The sequence below is a fragment of the Equus asinus genome, chromosome 25, assembly GCF_041296235.1.
Source record: "Equus asinus isolate D_3611 breed Donkey chromosome 25, EquAss-T2T_v2, whole genome shotgun sequence".
Taxonomy (NCBI): Eukaryota; Metazoa; Chordata; class Mammalia; order Perissodactyla; family Equidae; genus Equus; species Equus asinus.
This window is the reverse complement of record NC_091814.1, coordinates 38234845-38254485: the sequence shown is the minus strand read 5'-3', so window position 1 is coordinate 38254485 and position 19641 is coordinate 38234845. Positions and strand designations below refer to the sequence as shown.

The following is a 19641-nucleotide window of genomic DNA, read 5'->3' as shown; positions in this document are numbered from 1 at the left end:
TTAGGTATGAGACAGTGATGGAATGGGAAGAATCTAAGAGTGTTCTGGATTTTGGACTTGAACAACAGGATAAATGCTGATAGAATTTACTGATGTAATGAAAACTGGAGGAATACCTAGATTTTGTTGTTCTGTTGGGGGGAGGAGATTTTAGACTTGTTAGGTTTAGATTCTATCAGACATTCAAATGGAGTTGTCTGGTAGGCAGTTGGAAATATGAGTCTGGAGCTTGGGGAGACAGATTGATTAGGACTGGAGATACAACGTTGGTAGTCATCAGCACATGGGTATCCTTCAAAGTCATTGGACTGGATAAGTAACCAAAGCAAAAGTATAGAGAGAGAAGAGCAGATGGCTGAAGAAAAATTCCTGAGGCACTTAACCACCATGAAACTGGATAGAATTGGCAAAAGAAACTAAGAAAGAGCAGCTAGTAATTCTGAAGAAAGTTCTGGAGAACATAGTGTCATGGAAGCTAAGAGAAGAAAAAGTTTTCAGAAGCGCTAATGTGCGTAAAATGCTGCTGGAATGTTTAGAAAGATGAGGACAGAGAAGTTATCTATTGAATACAGCAAAGTGGAGGTCAGTAGAGGAATAAGTTTGGAATACGTATTGGAGTAAGTTAATAATCAATATTTGAATGAGGAAGTGGAGACAGCAAGTTCTGGATTATTAGTTTGTAAGATTTCTTGTGAGTGGAGATCAAAGCAATGAGTCAGAATTTTTTATGTAGGTGGGAAGGATACAGTAGAGAGGGAGACATTTATCAGTATTAATCATTAACCAAACAGCTGATTTGACCAATTCATTAGACTGTTTTGAAACATCAAATGATTTCTGCAGAACTGCTCAGTAGACTATAAACTACTTGGAGAATATTTTTAGGAGTATGTCTCCTTGAGGCTTTGTAATTTCCGTGGGTCTGTTTGTCTTATACAGTAAGTACCTGATGTACTGATGTGCGAGTAAAACCAAGGTCCATGTTGGTTTTAAGTTCTTTTGTGTTGTGTTACATAAAAATTGGTGTTTAGGTGCTGGCCCCGTGGCCAAGTGGCTAAGTTCTCACTCTCCGCTTTGGAGGTCCAGGGTTTCACCGGTTCAGATCCTGGGCGCAGACCCAGCACTGCTCGTCAGGCCATGCTGAGGCGATGTCCCACATGCCACAATTAGAAGGACCTACAGCTAGAATATACAACTATGTACTGGGGGGCTTCAGAGAGAAGAAGAAGAAGAAGAGAAAAGAAGATTGGCAACCGATCTTAGCTTAGGCGCCAATCTTAAAAAAAAAAAAAGAAGATTTTAATAAATGCTTTTTATAAACCATTTCCTTTGGCGCCTTAACTATTTCTTTTTCTCCTCTGGATTTCAATTTTCCCATTTTGAAAACAGACAGTAAATGATAAATAACTACACTTATTGTTATAGAGAGAGGTCCAAACAATTGCTGAGTGGAAAAGGGGATTTCAAAAACAACATATAGTGTATAATTCCATTTTTGCAAAACTGTATACACACATCAATGCATTTATTTCGTTCCATTCATTTATTTCACACATGAATGTCTGGAAATATTTTTAACAGAATATCAAAATGGAACTGTGATTATCAAAATTTAACAATATGAGATAGCAAAACTAAAGACAATGAAAAAAACGAAACATGCAAAACTAGAAAATAATATTTTCTTTTCCAAGGTAGGGCCAATTTATCACGTGCAAAGGAATGAGCATCAAAATCAAGGTGGTTTACATGGAGAGAAATCCAGCTTGGTTTATTTGAGCATGAGCCCATAAAGGGCCATGTTAATTCTGAACTGTCTACTGTCCCTAAGTCAAGTAAAACATCAGCCTGAATCCAGGTATCTTTCGGTCCTTCCTGAAACTTTCCCATTTTCTATAAGCCCTGCCTTCAACAGAACCTGCCACCATCTATGCTTCACTGATAGTGCCAGCTCTCCTTCCTGACCCGTTTCTATAAGTGACTTCTTTTGGTCTGGTTTTGAAGATATTGTCAGTCAACTCCTGCAGCCTTCCTTTTATTCTGTGCTTTATCCAGAGAATTCTGAGTCCCAGGTCAGTGTCAGTTTTGGAACACTGATTTCCTGCCTGGCTCTGCAGGACAAATGCTACTCTGCCAGTTTTTTGTGGCTTTGTTCCACTGTATCTGCAGTGGCCAATGATAGGCATCATGTGCTGGTGCCCTCTGATGCAGTCTGCCGCTTGCTCAACTGCACCTTGGCTTACATCCCTGTGTTCCAGCGTTCTTTGTGATTGTCCTTTTTGGATTAGAGGTGCTTTAAAAGAAATTGATAACTCTGCTTATTTTTAGCTGCCAAGACAAGAGTCTTAAAAGTCTCAATCTTAAAAAAAATTACATCTTATAATTTTTCCAATAGTTTTCTTTGCTTTTAAAGGTCATCTCAAGGGGAAGGAGTTGAAGGACTTTTCTTGGGGTGTTTACTCTGCCTTAAAGGCCCTTTCTCCTCCTTTCTCCTTATCTAGTGCAGCATTACCCTCAAGGTCCGGCTGAAATTCCAGCCATTCTGTGAAGCCTTCTTTATCGCTCCCGCCTTAGGGATCTGCCCTTTCTCCGCGTTCTCACAGCAGAATGCCTGCACTCGTTTTTTCAAAATTACCCTGTGCTGCCTTTCCGTTGAGTATAAGCTCTGTCTTCCCAATTAGACTATAGGCTTTGTTCTGTCCCTCACTCATTTATTCTAAGTACAGGCTCTGGACTCAGAGTGCCTGGAATCCTGGCTCCATCACTGGTTAGCTGTATGACCTTGTTCAAGCCGCTTACCATGTCTATGCCTTAGGCCCCTTCTCTGTTCAATGTGATAATAGTCTCTATCTTTTAAGGCTGTTGGAAAGGTGAAATGAAATAATACGTGTAACATGTTAAAACAGTGCCTGGCACATAGCTGGCATTCAATACTTGTTATCCTTCCTTGGTTATTGCTATTTAGCTCCTCTGTAGTTAAAGGAACTGGAGAAACAGTTATGAAATAGGCAATATTCTACAGAAATGGTTTCTTCCTTAATAGAATTTGCATTCTAGCCCTTAATAATGAATTGCGTGATTATATATTTAAATACTACTCTTTTAAGAAGTCCAGGGCGTTAGGAGCATGTTTGGCTTCCCCTGGAGGATGGGGGAAGGTTCCCCTGAGGAAGTGAATTTAGAGGAATGACTTTAGATTTGGAAAAGGAATAGGTGTGAAGCAGGTGAGTGTCAGGAAGAGTATTCTAGGCTAAAGGAACAGCACGTATGGGGTCTCTGAGCTGGAGAAAAGCACTGAGTGTCTGAGGAACTGAAAAAAGACCAGTGCGGCTGGAACACAGTGGTTGAATGAGGAGAGAGCGCCAAGAGAGCCACGCCTGTGTTTCATGTCTCATCATTTTCCTTATATCTTGTGTCAATATATTAAGGAGCTCAATTAATACTTGTTAATAATTTAGGCTTCATGGCTAAAGCTGCTTCATCTGATTGTTTAGTTAACAAAAGAAAGTGGTTTTTTGGGTAAGTGGTGTATCGGGAAGAGTCTAGACAGAAAACAGAAACCACGTTGGCATTTCAACAGTGAGAATTTAATGTGAGAAGTTGGTTACATAGGCATTGGAGAAATAAAAAACCAAAGAGGGGATGCTGAAGTAAGAAAGAGGGACTAAGTGGGGCCAGCCTGGTGGCATACCAGTTAAAATTCGCGCACCCCGCTTTTGCAGCCCCAGGTTCCCCGGCTTGGATTCTGGGCGCGGACCTACGTACCACTTGTCAAGCCATGCTGTGGCAGGTGTCCCACATATAAAGTAGAGGAAGATGGGCATGGATGTTAGCTCAGGGCCAATCTTCTTCAGCAAAAAGAGGAGGTTTGCTGGGGGATGTTAGCTCAGGGTTAATCTTCATCAAAAGAAAAAGGAAAGAGGGAGAAACTGTAAGGAGCTGCTACGTCTCCAGACCAGAGTTGTAAGCTTTGTCTTTATTGCCTCTCTCTCCTACATCCAGTCCCTCACAAAATCCTATCTTTACTGCCCAGAGGAGCTGAAACTCAGAACCGTGAATGCGGGGTGTGGGAGGTGGGCTCTCTGGGTGTTGCCCAGCATGTGTTGGTACCTCAGGAGCTCAGAGGAAGACCTCCCAGGTAGTGCTGGCACCTATACCTCCGAGAGTGACCCATTCAGGTTAGTTCCAAAAATGTCAGGAGACTGAGGCCAGTTGCCCATCCTAGAGTGGAGGGCCACTGCTAAGACGCTGGTGATAGGAACAGGAATCAAGTAGGAAGGAGCCTGCTTCTAGTCTCCTTCTACTGGCCACTATTGGCAGAAACTGACAGGTCAGCAGGCCAAGCAGAAATGTGATTTGCAGAGTCCCAGCCCCGTCGTCACATAGCATAGGGTAGAAGGGTGGGTGGAGGTTTTTATTTTAGGGATAGGTTTATAGAAAAGATACATGTGATAGGAAGATGAGAACAAAGGAGATGAGCATTGGTAATCGGATATCAAGGGTAACAGTCTTGCTTTGAACAGCATCTGATTCTCTAATTTCTGACCTTCAACATACAGTGACTTAATTTTAAAGACTGCAGAAAAAATATTCCATTAACTCTTTCTTTGGGAGTAATGTAGATGAATTCCTCTGCTGATACAGAACCAAAGAGAAAACCTCCTTGTAACTTTATGCCACTCTTGTCTCTGAATTAGAAATATGTATGTATATGTATGCATATATATGCATGTGTGTGTACCCATACACGCATATATGCATATCTATAATACAAACATATACGCTCACATATACACATGCATCCGTATTGAAGTGTATAATATTTAAAATTATTGAAGAAGAATAAAACTTTGTAAGATCTCACTCTTGGGCTTAAAGCTGTTGGAAACTAGCACACACACTCACTAAAAGGAGACTGCAGGTGTTCATCCACCACATCTCTCGCCTGGAGCTCCAGGAGAGTCTCTGCTTCCCTCCCTTTCCCTTGGTGGTTGATTAAATGCTCTGGGTTTTGGAGAATCATCTGCCCCTTATCTCCCAGCCTCTGCCTAGGTTTTAATTGGCGGATGAAGCTGAGCAGGCGTCACCCGGAGCCTTTTTTATTACTCCCCCACCCCAAGCCCCGTGATGTGGAAGATTTTGTCACCTAAACTACAAACAAGGAGTTACCAATAATTTCTCAATATTTATGAATAAAAATATTCTTTGACGTTAAGCACTGTTTCGACACTAAGTTAACTGAATTCCAACCACAACAAATGGTTGTTTTTGTCATCCTAGCAGTTCTTGCAAAGGCAAAAACGTGATGTTCATTAGATATTTTGGAATATTAAAAATAACGATTGGATCTCCCAACACTACTTTTAAGTATCTGAAAAGACACAGGTTTAGGTCTAATTAATTTTTTTTCACGTGTACTATGTTAAAAGATGTGTTTGCATGATCTATTTAGCACAGAAGTGTGACTTTTGACCAATTCCACTTGGTCAATGACAATACTTGAATTAAGTATTTTAGTTCCTTTATTTCAACTTCCGTATTTCTCCAGAGAATTAGTGAAATAAGTACTTTGACTGGTGTGGAAGGAACTATTACTACAAAATTTTCACATGAAAGGAGATTGAAATGTTTTATAATTCAGATTGACTCATTTGTCTCAAATATCCATTGCTTAGAAATAATCCTTTGTTATTGTCTATAATTGAAATCTTATGGTTTTATTTCACCTACTTCCTTGTTCTAGTTTTCAGCATAGGAAGCAATAATAACATTGGTTAGAAATAAACCCTGTGGGTCATTATTCCATGGCCAGTCCTAGCTGGCCATTACTCCCTCAATAATGTCACATACTTTGATTCTCTTGCTTAAATTAACAACCAACCAGAAATACTGGCAGTTGCAAACAAAGGTCTGATAAGTCAGTGTTCAAGTGTAAAACAAAATGCAGTTTTTATCAAGAATACAAAATAACGGTAGACAGATAAGCGTATTTATTTCTCAAAAATATGGGCTTGTTATTGTAGATTCCCCAAAAATACCCAGGTATCAATTTTAAAAAATAAACTCCATTATTTATGTGTTTATTCCTCTGCTGGTACCAATACTTATGAGAGAAACAGGAAAAAAAATACCAACATTGCAAACATAATGTAAATCTTTGATGGGATTTAGAATTCTTTCCATCTTTAATCTGCAAGATCCTTGTTGCTTCTTCGCAGGATCAGTTATGAGTTCGAAAGACCAGTCATCAAACTTATCTCATTTGTTCTGGATGCTTTGCTTTCCAGTAGACTATATTGCCATGAAATGCTAGGCAGTGCCTTGATTATGTTGTAGAGTTTCATACTTTGACATGGATGCATAAAAATGTAACTCAGCATAGTAAAGCATAAACATTGGCCAGAATTATGAAACATGATTATTATTTTTAAAGTAAGCACTAAATTAAAAACAAGATTAAAACATGCCAATAAAAACCTAGGTACAGTTCTGTATCTTTGTTGATGATACTTAGCTGTTGTCAATCAGACCTCAGCTGTAGTCAATTTCTAGTCTGGAAAGAAGCTGCTCATCCTTGACTTAGCCAAAGACCTTTTCGGGACTTTTCCACTGTACTAATTTTTAATAGTTTCTCTAGGTAGTCTTTTATTTTTGCTACAAGATTTAACTTCCTTACAGCTGCAGTCTTCTGATTGTCTTTAACTTCCTCTCTTAACACTAAGTTCTCTGACTACCTAAGTTCTATGTATCCAGTCTCTTACTTTCTCTCAAATGGGGTAGACAATTGTCCATCGGATTCACAAGGCTGCTGTTGATGGAGAGAAATTATGGATATGATGTGCTCTCCCGGGCAGCAGCACACCTAACTTGACACTCACATTTCCCCCCTCACCTGTACAAAGACCTACTAGCTTCATTTGCCCCTTCTTGAAGAAAACTACTCTGAGCTTCTTTTCCTCTTTCATGACGAATCGCTTAGTTGAATGCCTGTAAAATTAAATGTCCATCAAATCAATTCCATAGCAACCCTCATAACCAAGATCTGATATATTTCCTCTCTGGTCTTACCAAGACCATATGCTCTAAGTTAACAGCCTAAGGAATATCAGAGTATAACTTTTAAAACCACATTGAAACTCTTCCAGAGAGCCAATGAGAGATACAGAGTAGTTTTAAGACAAGCGCAAATATTGGGGAAAATAATAGCTATGTGTAATGGTACTTTTTGTGGCTAGAAGGCAGACCCTCACAATAGCCCTTGGTAGGAAGAGTCAATCTTTGGGGAGAAGGTAGAAAAATCTGCATAGGAGCCAAGAAAATTTCTGGGACTGAAGAATCAAGAACCTGGCCCCATCACTTTTGAGTTTCAATGTTATTAAAACATCTTCAGTAGACAGAGTTGATGCTAACTGAAGTCTACTGGCAGGAAGGACTCCAAACTCTCCTAAGAAATGTGTAAAAAATCGTGGTGTCCCAATTTTAACACCAAGGTTTGCACGTTGATGGTACATATTCACATTTTGCGGATATGGCAGAAGCTACTCTTGGCCAAGCCGGCAACATGCTTGGGGTCATGTTTTAGACGCAACGACAGACCATTTGATCATGACCTAAGAGAACGGCAGCAAGGACCAGCAAAGAAATCATTACAAGTGGACAGCATCCATTGGGCATCCAGTGCTCAGTAGCTGTGTGATGTGGCTGCTACTGAGCAATCACACTAGTGATGTTAGACTTCCCGGTTCTCTCCACTTGGTATTCGAAAGTAGGACTGACCACACTGGGCTGAGTAAGTAAACTGAGTAAGTAAACTTATGTAGTTCAGAGCAAGTAGTAGTTCCTAAAGGGAAATACTGAACTTCCTGCTTATGAAGTAGTTACTTGGTGTTATAAAAGAGATATAATCACCTTTGCATTCCAAGCTTGGTAAAGAAGGTCATAAAGGGGGCCGGCCCCGTGGTTGAGTGGTTAAGTTCATGCACTCCACTTCAGAGGCCCAGGGTTTCACCGGTTCAGATCCTAGGCCCGGACATGGCACTACTCATCAAGCTACGCTGAGGCGGCATCCCACATAGCACAACCAGAGGCACTCACGACTAGAATATACAGCGATGTACTGGGGGGCTTTGGGGAGAAGAATAAAAAAAGAAGATTGGCAACAGATGTTAGCTCAGGTGCCAATCTTAAAAAAAAAAAAAAGTCATAACAGTAACATATATTTGAAAATGTTAAGATAGTCATAATTTATTCCAAACTTCCAAAGAATTTGTCCTATGTATGACATTTTTCATATTTGTTATATTAAAAATATTTTTGCACAGGTATTGTCTCTCTCTTCCAATTTTTCTTATTAAGGGCCATGACTTATCTTTATCTCAACTCTTGCTTCACTTCCCGTGGAAAAGCAAAGTGCGTCACGCAAAATAGGTGCTCAATTACCTAAATCGATATTAAATTATGGAATGAAAGAATAAATCTGGAATACCCAGAATATTTCAAATACTGAAAGTCACACATTTTTAATGAGTAATATTTACTTTATTCAAAAAAATGATTTTTTTTTTACAATTAAAGTTTGAAATAATGGCTATGGTGTTATGATGCACAGAGAAACTGTTTGAAGAGACAAGTCTAAGTGAAAAGAAGAATTAGCTCTCAGCTCTGCAGCCAGAAATTCTGATTCATGTTTGGAGCTTGCTGTTATATGTTTTGGGGAGTCTTTTATCTGAATTCTTTAATTTCCTTCTCAGTTTTATTTGTCTTTATATATTTTGTATGTTGTATTGAAGTGTGTTCCAGTGGATTTATTTTTAAAATTTGATTTTTAAAAGTTTGCATCCACTCTCTGAAAAAGTCCATATCCTGTTTGTAATAGTTAATTTAACGTTTCAACTTGGCTGGGCCACAGAAGCCAGAAAGGTGGTCAAACATTCTTCTGGATGTTCTGTGAGGTTGTTTTTGCATGAGATTAACATCTAAATTGGTAGACTTTTGACTAAAGTAAATTGCCCCCCCCTAATGTGGATGGGCCTCATTCAATCATTTGAAGGCCTGAATAGAACAAAAGATGGACCTCACATGAGGAAGAGGAAATTCTGCCAGCAGACGCCTTCAGACTTGAGCTGCATCATCAGCTCTTCCTGGGTCCTAGCTTGCTGGCCCACATGCAGATTTTGGACTTGCCAGCTTCCATAATCCTGTGAACCAATTCCTTAAAATAAATATCTTATAGATAGATAGATAGGTAGGTAGATAGATAGATAGATAGATAGATAGATAGATACTCACATGCTATTAATTCTGTTTCTCTGGAGAATCCTGAGTAATACAAAGTTAATGAAACAAATAAACAAACACACATTTTAGTCATAGTGTAGCAGGATTTTCATATACAGTAACTCCATTGCAGAAATGAATTATCTTCTGTTCTCTTCAATTTTGAGGAAATGTAGAGAAAAGGAGAACAAATTCAGTGATAGATGTGGTGAGCAGAGCAAGGCATTAGAATGTGATATTGTCACTAATTATCTTCCCATATCAATCCTTTTCTTGGTAATAGAATCCCATTTTCTACCCTCATTTGCAGCTATGTGTGGTCATGTGTCTAAGCTCTAGCCAATGGTACATGCAATAGACTGAATGTTTGTTTTCCCCCCAAATTCGCATGAGAAATCCTAACCCCCAATGTGATGGTATTTGGAGGTGAGGCCTTTGGGAGGTGATTAGGTCATGAGGGCAGAGCCTTCATGAATGAAATTAGTGAATGTATGAAAAAAACCCAGAGAGCTCCCTTGCCCCATCTGCCATATGAGGACACAGAGAGAAGATGGTCGTTTATGAACCATGAAGCGGGCTCTCACCAGATACCGAATCTGCTGGCACCTTGATCTTGGACTTACCAGCCACCAGAACTCTGGGAAATAAATTTCTGTTGTTTATAAGCCACCCAGTCTATGGCATTCTGTCTCAGTAGCCCAAGTGGTCTATGATAGTATGTAAGTGAAAATAGGCAACTTCCAGCAAATCTACCTAAAAGGAGGGGTCATGTCCTTCTTCATTTCTTTTTCTAACAACGATGAAGCCATCTTGGACAACGAGGTGAATTTGGCAATGGAAGCCCAGTCCTTGGCACTATAGAGCTCCAAACCAGTCCTGGACTATCTACCTCTAGATTTTTACAGGAGGAAGAAATAATCTCTTAATGTGTTTAAGATGCTGTTTTATTTCTTTTTTTTTTTTTTCCTTTGAGAAAGATTAGCCCTGAGCTAATATCCACTGCCAATCCTCCTCTTTTTTGCTGGGGAAGACTGGCCCTGATCTAACATCTGTGCCCATCTTCCCCTACTTTATATGTGGGACAGCTGCCACAGCATGGCTTGACAAGTGGTGCATAGGTGTGAACCCTGGGCTGCTGAAGCGGAACGTGCAAACTTAATTGCTGCACCACTCAGCTGGCCCCATTGGGTATTCTATTTCTTGCAGCAGAATGTAATCTCAACTGATACGTGATTATTGGGGATGTGGATGTTGATGCTCATATTTTTCTCTCAAAGTGATACTATACTTAATTCTGCAATCTGGGGTTCTCTCTTGAAGATAACCTCTAGCACGGGATACATTCTTCTAGCAGGTGAAACTGAAAGCCAATGTGTAGTATTGGGTAAGTTTCTACTTCTGTTATTTAAGTTTCTTCATCCACACTGTAAGAAAAGAGGAACAAGTATGAAAGTGATGGTAATTATTCGACTTACCAGTTCTGAACAAAAGTAAGTTTCCTTCCAAATTATATCTGTCTGCCACCCTATTTCAGATTGAAGAGTTTCTCCAGTTCATTTAGATTTTGTATTTTCTCTGGCCTAGAGAGATAAATATTGGTTTCACTTGGATTCACTTAGAATTCAATTTAAATTCACTTTGCCTAAAGTGTTGCTTTAGAACCAGTCTTTTTCTTTCTTTCTTTCTTTCTTTCTTTGGTTCTCTTTGCCCCAAACATCCGTGAACCTAGTAACCAACCAATAAAGGCTAGTTGTGGATTGGATGCCCTGAAGTTGCTTGAGCCAATTTCTTTAGACGTTCTTTACATGTTACTGGCATGCTTTGGCTCTTACTGGCCTCAAGTGGTGTCTTTGCTGTTCTAACTTTGACTTTAGTACTGCCACTGGCCCTTTGGATTAGATGCTCATAGTTGATTTTCATGACATCTTATTATTGATTTACCCTAAATGATATTTAGCTTGTTTTCACTTTCTATCGTTCACATTCTGAGTTGACTTGATCAAAGTTTCCCCCTCAGTATCCTGATTGTTGAGGAAGCAGGAATAACCATTCTGGGAAGTGGGGAAGGGGTTGTAAATATGGGGAAAGTTGGCCATTTTGCCACAAACCTCACTTTTCTTTTGAGAGAATATACATAGCTTCCAGCAGAAGGGAAACAGTGAAAGATTTTAGATATGGGACTGAGCTGATCCGATCTGTCTAAAAATATGACTTTGATAGCTATATGGAGGATGGAATTGAGGAGGAAGTATTTAAGAGAGTAATAATAGTCAGGGGGTGATTATAACAGTCTGAATGAGAGACAATAAAAGCCTAAATTTAAGCACTTGGCATTGATGATGGAGATAAGAGAAATTTAAAGAACTATTTAGGGCATACAGATAAAAGGACATAGAAATCAGAGGTACTGTGAAGGGAAAGTCAAAAAAAATCTACAATAATGTGAAAATTAATCAAAGAAACCTCAACTGAATTGGAGCTGAGAAGGCCTGTAGGGGGAGCTCTCGTGCCCTGTCATACATGGTCAATTACTCCAAATAAGAAGAGACTGCTTGCATCTCTAATAGGAAGTACAACTACTTTTACTGCTGAAGAAAGATTTCTCTCCTTACTGGCAAAACCCAGCCAATGAGAAGCCATCGCCGCCCTGACCTGTTACTCTCCTCCAATGGACTTTCATTGAGAACAGCCCCTCTCTATTCCCCCTTTCTTCTATGAAAACAAGCCCCTTCTTTTGTCTCTCTGGATTTGCCTATGGTTTGCCATAGCACGCACATCCCAAATTGTAATTCTTTTGGCCATTCCCAAATAAACTTGTTTTGAGAGTAAAACAACTGGTGAACTTGTTTTTTAAGTTGACAAAGGGAAGTCAAAAAAAATCTAGAATGACTCCTCATGTATGGCTTGAGAAAACAGTGTGAGACGGTCTGTTCCCTGAAATAGCAGGAGAGATGAAAAAGAGTATAATTAAGGGAGAAGATAATAAGTTTATTCTGGGATATGCTCAATTTGAGAGACTCTGAGCCATCTAGATGGATATGCCTGTTAGGCATTTGAAAATATAAATCAGCAGGTCAAGAAAGAAATGTGGATAGTAGAAATGGAAGTGGAACTCACCAGCTGTTGAAGCCAGGGAAATGAACAGGATCGCTGAGGGAGAACGCAGGCTGAGAAAACATGAGTTCTTGATCAAGGATAGAATCACAGAGAAAAACAAATCATGAGGTAACAGAAGAGAATCTTGAAAAATAAAAGTGAGAAAGGGAGGTAAGAAAGGATGGAAAAATAATGAAGGAAAAAAGAGAGAACTATGTTGTAATCTACGCTCATTTCAGGAAAACAGTTTAAGCAGCTATGGCAGACACAATGCTCTGTGTTCAATAATCTGTTTTTTTCTGAGGCTGGCCCAGTGGTGTAGTGGTTAAGTTTGCACACTCCGCTTTGGCAGCCTGAGGTTGCAGGTTCAGTTTCAGATCCCAGGCATGGTCTTAGCATGGCTCATCAGGCCATGCTGTGGTGTATCCCATATACAATAGAGGGAGATTGGCATAGTTGTTAGCTCAGTGACAATCTTCTTCACACACACTCACACAGACACAAATCTTTTCTCCCCCTCCTCGGTGCCAGGAAGACTATGTTTTCCAGTGCCCCACTGCATCGAATTGGGACCATGGGACTGAACACTGGCCAATGGAAAGGAGGTAGAGATGGAAGTAATGTAGTCAACTTCCAAGTCTGGACCCTAAAACAATGCAGGTGATCTGTGCGCATGCTCTCAATTTCCCATCCATGTGACTAGATGGAGGGTCATACAAGAGAGCTTCCTGATCAGAAATATCTATACCTGACTTTACTGGAGTGAGAAATAGACTTTTATTGTGTTAACCTCCTGAGATGTTGAGGTTATTTATTATAGCAGTTAACACACCTTGATTGGTGCAACAATTTAGAAAATGTTTTTAAATGAGATACGTCATTTTAAGTTGTACTTTTGGTAATGCTGACACACTTTAAAAACACAGCCTTCCTGAGAATATGCATATTTCAAGAAACTATTTGCTGTCTTTTGAGGCAATGATGTAAGTTTCAGGGTCATTGGAATGGCATCAAACCTTAAATTTATGTTTAAAACAGACTAATAATAGATGGAGGAACAAAAGGTTAGTACACACATATACTCAATGATCTTGTCCTGATTATGTTATAGCCTGTCAAGGACACTAGCAACCCTTTTCTCAACTATCCTCCTTGGGGGTCATTCAAAACCTTACAGAGTAGGGCCTAATAACAAAAATCCCTAGGGTCAAGGGCTTATGACATTTGCATGTGACTTCTTTGACTGGAATGTCTAAGCAATGATTTACTACCACAACAGAAACTTACTGGTCCCAGGATTGCGAACCTAATATAATGTAATATAATACAATATAATATAATATAATATAATATAATATGTACGTGAGGGCAGAAAGTAAGAAGAACACATAAGGAGTCTCTTCCAAGTCAGTATCCCGGACTAACAGAAAAAGCAGTCTGAGCAATTATGAGCTTCTCAGGGGCTTGTGTTCAAGAAAATAAGTTCAACCTCAAAAAGGAGTTTAGGCAAGAAAATTAATAACTTTGGTGTTATAACCCAAACTATAAAATGAGTCCATACTAATATAAATGATTAAATAAATAAATGAGGGGAGAAGGAACAAATCTCCCCTACAAAAGAATTCCAAATTATTTTATATAGATACTGCCTCCTCAAGTAGGCGGAACAGAACTCTCCCCCACTTAAGTGTAGACTACACTTTGTGGCTTGCTTCCAAAGACTACAGAAAGGAAAGGGGAAAAATACTTTACAGTGGAGAAACCCTGCAAATACTGCCTCAGGCAGGTGATCAAAGTGAACGTTATCAGCCGTAAGTTGTGTTGATAGCACATACACCTAGATATGATGTGATTAGAATGACACTTCACCTCTGTGGTCTTCCTCCCCAAATCTACAATCTCAGTCAAATCATGAGAAAAACATCAGCAAAACCAAAGTGAGAGACATGCTACAAAACATCTGACCGATACTCCTCAAAACTGTCAAGGTTATCAAAAAAAAGGAAAGTCTGAGAAACTGTCATAGACAGGAGGAACCGAAGGAGAAAAGACAACTAAATGCAATGTATCCTGCATGGGATCTTGGAACAGCGGAAGGACGTCAGAGGAAAACCAATGAAATCTTAATAAAGTGTGGAGTTTAGTTAATAACATATTGACATTGGTCTGTTAGTTGTGACGAATGTATCACAGCAATCTAAGATGTTAATGGCAAACCGGGTGTGGGATACGTGCAAACTCTCTACCAGTTTTGCAACTGTTCCATAAATCTTAAACAATTCTAACATAAAAAGTTTGTTCTTTAAAAAAAGGAATTTAGGAATAAATCATTACTTTTTTTCTTGAAGAAGAAGAAATCTAAGCATGCAGTTCACACCCAAATTGATCACAACCTCTTTTCCTTTCTTCTCTAATTCTCTAGCTCTCTAAAACTCACTGGTGGACTCTCTCTCTCCCCAAATCCACATTAGCTCCTCATCTTCATCTGTCTCCCTGGTCACCTTGTTTATACCCCTTCCCCAGCCCTATCTTCCTCAATACAAGATGTTCGCCACCAGACATAGCCCAGTGGAAATTTAGTTTGTCCTCTGTTGTTACTTCTTTTCTTGGAGAAATTAGGTGACCAGGCTCTTATCCTCTTCATCCTTTCTTATCTTTGCTTCAGTTCTGATAGAGGGCACAGGTGAGCTGTAGACATGGTGATCATTCTCGGTCCCATTACCTGCATAGATGGCATTACTAAAATAGCAAATTAAGAAGAAAAAAGGCAAATCTCTTTATTTTAGGAAAGCTCCAGCTAAATTAGTGAAGAAGGAAGTAAAGGTAGGCCTCACCTACCATGCTATTTATATTTACCCACAAATATCATACATTTAATTAGAATCATTGACTATGAAACTTGAAGGGAATTCAATGAATATCTAATTCTACATTCTCAAGTGACACGTTAGGAAAATAAGGATTACGTGGCTTCAGTGACCAGCCCGACATAATGCAGTTAATGACCAGAAGATCTGTGACTATTCTTCTCCTCCCCCTCTTTTATCATGTTCTTCAAACACCAAGTTCAAATTTTTGCCACCATGCAGGAGAGCTACAGGCTTTGATGTGGTCATTCTTCTTTCTGGTCAAGCTGGAAACATGGAAAGAAAGAAAATAGCAAATGAGGACACTAAAAAGATCAGACTGACCAAATACTATGCTATATTCCCTTTGCTTTAAAGACATGTGTAGAGATTTGTGTCCAATAAGAGGGTCTGAATGAGTAGCATGACAACCTGCTTGAGTATCCAGTGGCTACTACCTTACAGCTGTTGGGGTCCAGAATTGTGGGGCTTCTCAGTCCCACCTCTCAGGGACATTCCTCACTAGAACGCTGCAACCATTGTCTTCAGTGAAACTTTTGAGAGCCTCCGAAAGCTAACATCTTGTTTAATTAGTCTTGTCTTTATCACTTCATTCAGGTAGTGATTCACTCATTTATTCAGGCATCCATTCATTCAGGTGTAACTTGCCAAACACTGAGCTAGAAATACAAACATGAATAGACATCATCCCTAAAGTGAAGGCGCATACTGTCTACTAATTTAAGTGTTGGTGAAAAGACTCTGACAATGTTTCATGTAAAATCTCTACAGAATTTCTAATTTGCCATGCTCCTTAAATATTGAGTGCTATTTCATGACCTAGTAGGTAAAGACTTGAATGGTGTCTGTAGTGAAAAACAGGTGAAGAATTCTTAAAAACTAAAGAATTCAAGAGAAGAGATTTTAATTGTACATTATTTCTTTTTAAGTGTAAATGTGTATACACACATTTATGTGCACAACATATTTTAATTTCTTTGTGTCAATGAACAAAAATTCAATATTGGAATGATGTTGAAACATTATCCTACCAACAAGTATTTAAAACATTTTTAAATAAAGTGGTAAAAGTTCATCAAGGCTCTGTTTCTCTAGGTCTCTGTGACTTCCAGATTATCCAGTATTGGTTTCAGTAATTTATATGTCCTTTATGCAACCATAGGATGCAATCATAGGATGTCTGGGTCCTCATTTACAACAGAAATCAAGAAATACTTTCTCACTCTGTTACACACATGGAATGGGATTGAATATATAGCCCAGGTTGTAGAAGGAGCTATTAAAGCATGAAATTATTTTATTAACTTTGCTTGTACAAAACAGTATAACTGTAATGCTTTGGCATAGACACTCTCTCAATATTTATTTCTTTAGTTCACTACATATTGACTTTTGTCTGCAAAGTTCAGTGTCATTGCAGAAATTATAAATAGGAGCTCTGTTTGGCATAATGGCTGAGATTAAAGAATTTTATTGTCCCACAAAAGAAGAAATACTTTGAAATTATATTTATGCAATTCCCACAGCTAATCAGACTATTCTGATGCCACACTCTGTTCATGGTTGCCTTTGAAAATTACAATTTCTTGCGTAGTCTTTGGTGCTAGTCGCATTATTCAGTCAAGGTATAATGAAAACAAATTCATTTATTGTCAGTTACTGTTCAAAGTAAAAGGCAGAAAAAATAATGCTGCAGAAACATTCCAAACAAGCTAACTGCCTGAGTTCTAGGAGAAATTCTAGAAGAGACTCTTTACAAGAATAAAAATAGCAATAGTAAGAGTAGCTAACATTGTGATGTCTACGTTGCATGTATCATCTTATTTAAGTCTCACAAAACCCCTGTAAAGCAAGTGTGATGGTTATCCTCGTTGTATAGAGGAGGATTTTGAAGGTCTGAGAAATAACTTGCATAAGCTCACACACCTTATGAATGGTGGAGCTGAAATGAAAACCCAGAGCATGCTGCCCCTGTCACCATTATTTTTTAAGGAATTTATCTTTCAAAAGGAATTGTTTAAACTCTTCAAAAAAAAGAAAAAAGAAAAAAGAGAAAATCTAATGCTTAGTTTTGGATCAAGGATCTAGATTAGTCATACTTCCAAAGTAGAGTTACAAATTAGAGCTACTCATTGGAACATGCCCTGAGTTCTGTTTTCAGTTATGTCATTGATCATCATATAAGTAACTCACATGTGTACAGACACGTACATATCATGTCATTTACCAGGCTTCCATCTTAACATTTTAATTTTCAGGCTGTGACTCTTGTCTGTGCTAAGCTTTCTTGTTTTCCTGATTGTCTTCATGATCTTCTCTTCATTCGCAACATTTTTTCTTCCTTCTCTACCTAGTTAATTCCTTCTAAAACTTCCACAGTTGATCAATTACCTCACTTGGTCCCCATTGGCAATATTTCAAACTTTTGCCGCTCTATATTGAACCCTCATGTTATATTACTTTGCTATGGCTGCTGTAACAAATTACCACAAATTCAGTGACTTAAAAAAACACAAATGCATTATCTTGCAGTCCTGGAGATCAGAAGTCTGAAATGAGTCTTACTGGGCTAAAATCAATGTGTCAACAGGGTTGTATTCCTTCTGCAGTCTCATGGGGAGAATATACTTCTTTGCCTTTTCCAGCTTCTAAAGACCACATATATTCCTTGGCTTATAGCCCCTTGCTTCATCTTCAAAGCTAATGGTATAGCATCTTTAAATCTCTCTGTGATTCTGACCCTCCTGCCTTCCTCTTCTCCATATAAGGATCCTTGTGACTTCGTTGAGCTCACCTAGGTAATCGAGAATAATCTCTCTATCTCAAGGTCCGCTGATTAACAACCTCAATTCTACACGCTACCTTAATTCCTCTTTGCCATGGAAAATAACATATTCACAGATTTCAGGGATTAGGACCTAGATATTTTCTTTCTTGAAGAAACGTCTGTACTCCCATGTTTGTAGCAGCATTATCCATAATAGCAAGATATGGAAACAACGTAAATGTCCATCAATGGATAAAGGGATAAGGAAAAAAAATATATATATATATATGTACCATATTTTCTAGATATAGATATAGATATAGATACACATACACAATAGAATATTATTTAGCCTTATAAAAGAAGAAAATCCTGTTATTGGTGACAGCATGGATGAAACTCGGGGGCATTACGCAAGTAAAATAAGCCAGACAAAGATAAATACTGCATGGTATCACTTATATGTGGAATGTAAAAATAAATCAAACTCATAGAACCTCAGAGTAGAAAAGTGGTTTGCAGGGCCTAGTGGGTGGGGGAAATAAGGAGAAGTTGGTAAAAGAGTACAAACTTTCAGCTTTAAGATGAGTAAGATGAATAAGGTCTGAGGATCTAATGTATATGGTGATTACAGCTGATAACACTGTATCGTATAATTGAAATTTGCTAAGAGAGCAGAAGTTAAATGTTCTCATCAAAAAAAAAGGTAAATATGTGAGGTAATGGATGTGTTAATTCACTCAATGAAGGGAATCCTTTCACAGTGTATGCACATATTGAGGTATCACATTGTGCACTTTAAATATATTGCAATCTTATTTGTCATTTATACCTCAATAAAGCTGGGGGAAAAAAGAAAGAAAAGAAACTTCCCTTGATCCTATGGTGTTCTCCAGTCACTATTCTGTCATTCCCTTCTTTAAAAATAGATAATAGTAAGTCTTCAGTTGGTTGTATATGGTCTATTTTGGGACTCACTCTTCTGTTCCATCAGTATATATGTATATTCTTACATCAGTATCATACTCCATTATGGTAGCTTTAGAGTAAGCCCTGAAATAAGGTAGTGTAAATCCTTTAACTTTTTTCCTATACAAAATTATTTTGGTTATTTTAGGCCCTTTGCATTTAGCTATAAATTTTAGAGTCAGCCTGTCAGTTTCTACAAAATAAGTCTGCTGGAATTTTGATTAGGATCACGTTGAATGTAACGATCAATTTGGAAAAAACTGACATCTTAACAATATTTAGTCTTCTAACCCATAAACATGATAGTTCTCATTTATTTAGTTTAAAAATTTCTCTCAGCAATGTTTTATAATCTTAGTGTATAGCCCTTGCATATATTTTGTTAAATTAATCCCTAAATATTTCATATTTTAGATGTTTTTGCAAATAGTACTGCATTTTAATTTTAATTTCTAATGTTTGGTTTCTAGTATATAGATATGTTTAATTTTTACATACTGACCTTGAGTCCAGGGACCTTGCTAAACTCGGTTATTATTTCTAGTATTTACTGTTGCAGATTCTTTAGGACTTTTTGCATAGACGTTCATGTTGACTGCTGTTAGACAGTTTTACTTCTTCTTTTCCAATTTGCATACCTTTTCTTTTTCTTGCATTACTGTAATA

At 38.3% G+C, this 19641-nt stretch overlaps 1 pseudogene; it reads left to right on the top strand.

Moving 5' to 3' along the window:
• The first annotated feature begins 4098 nt into the window (after nucleotides 1-4098).
• LOC139041980 (tigger transposable element-derived protein 1-like) overlaps nucleotides 4099-19641 on the top strand; it is a 35690-nt pseudogene continuing 20147 nt past the window's right edge.